The sequence below is a fragment of the Morus notabilis genome, unplaced genomic scaffold (assembly GCF_000414095.1).
Source record: "Morus notabilis unplaced genomic scaffold, ASM41409v2 Scaffold46, whole genome shotgun sequence".
Lineage (NCBI taxonomy): Eukaryota > Viridiplantae > Streptophyta > Magnoliopsida > Rosales > Moraceae > Morus > Morus notabilis.
In genome coordinates, this window is record NW_010365505.1 from 44211 (window position 1) to 45934 (window position 1724).

A 1724-nucleotide genomic window follows, 5' to 3' on the forward strand; every position below is an offset into this window, starting at 1 on the left:
GTTCATTTTATCAATTTAAATTTTATTACAGTAAAAAATTTTAAAAAACAGTTACATTTAATTTTTTTATTATAATAAAAAACTCTCATATAAAATCACATCTCAAACTTAAATGAAAAATTTAAATTAATAAATTAAAAGAACGTTTGGTTAGATGATTCAAACCATGATTTGAATCATGATTCATGATTTACTATAGTATTTTTTCTCATAAAAATATACATAAATAAAAAATAATTCTAATATCATAATTCTAATATCATAATTCTAATTTATAAATAAAATATTTCTTAAATAATAATCTTTGATTAGATGATTCAAATTATAATTTAAATCATAATTTATAATTTATTATAATATTTTTTTTATAAAAAATATACATAAATAAAAGATAATTATAATTTTATAATTTTAATATATAAATGAAACGTTAAACGTCTCTTAAATAATAATTTATGAACGAAACATATCTTAAATGACCCTTCATAGAAGTATTATGTCTGCCTGTATGATGATGCATATGTCTGCCACAGTCCGTCGTCTTGGTGATTATGACTAGCTCAAAAACCTGCAGAGTTTGGTTTGACAGGACCACTCAAGCAGATTGTCCTTTCTTTTGTTTTTGGTGTTTTCCTTTTCTCCACCAGTCGCTACCGAGCTGAATATCTGATGATCGGTTCTCAATGTACACCAGCCCACAGAACTACAGGGGGTCTAAAACCAAATACATGTTTAATTTTTAAATTAAAATTATGTAATTAAAATTATTTTTAATTTATATATATATATATTGAGAAAAAATATTATAATAAATTATGAATTATGATTTAAATTATAATTTAAATTTTTCAACTAAACATTCATTTTAATCTTGCATATTAGAAAGGTTGTCCTTCGGCAACTACTATGCACTATTAGGAAGGGAAAAAAATGCATCAATTACTTGTTACCTTCTACTAAAACCAATGACTTGTTACCTTTTTGAACATCGGATACAGATGGAGATTTTTTTTATTTTATTTTGCAGATTCAATGGTAGTTCAAAATTTTTTATTACATTATTTTTCTCATAAAAATTTAATTTCTATTCAAACAAATATATAAACGAAACAGACACTAGTCTTGAATCATTTGAATTTTCAAAAAAAAAAAAAAACAAAAAGAATTAAAACAGATGTTAGCCTTAATTCCTCCATTTAAGTCATTTAAAACTAGTTAAATAACGTGGCGTTTTTTCATTGAATGAATAGGGCGTGTCAGCATTTTTTTCAACAGGGAATCCAAATTCCTAAAAATGAGAGACAAGTAAATTTATTTTTCTGAAATATTGAGAGGTAAGGATTAAAGTAAAATTGAGAAAAGTGAAGTAGAGCACATTGAAAAAGAAGAAGTAATTCAGGTTGAGAAAGAACTTTTCCTTCGAAATCAAATTCCTCAAAAGAATTTTTTTTTTTTAAGAGATGTATTTCTCTGCCTAAACTATCCTCACCACCTTTCTCTAAGACCTCAGTCTCTAATTATGTGCATAAGGGTATGCTTATGATCACACCTATCTTCATTAAAATTTTTAATTACTTAGTGCAATCCTCAATGAACTTTTAATCCTCTCTGTTTTTCTTTTCGTTTTTTTTTTCATAATCCTATCTTCTTTTGTTTCTTATTCCAGTGGAACTTGACTCTAATTACATGGCAATAAACGCATCACTACTAATTAAAAATTTGGT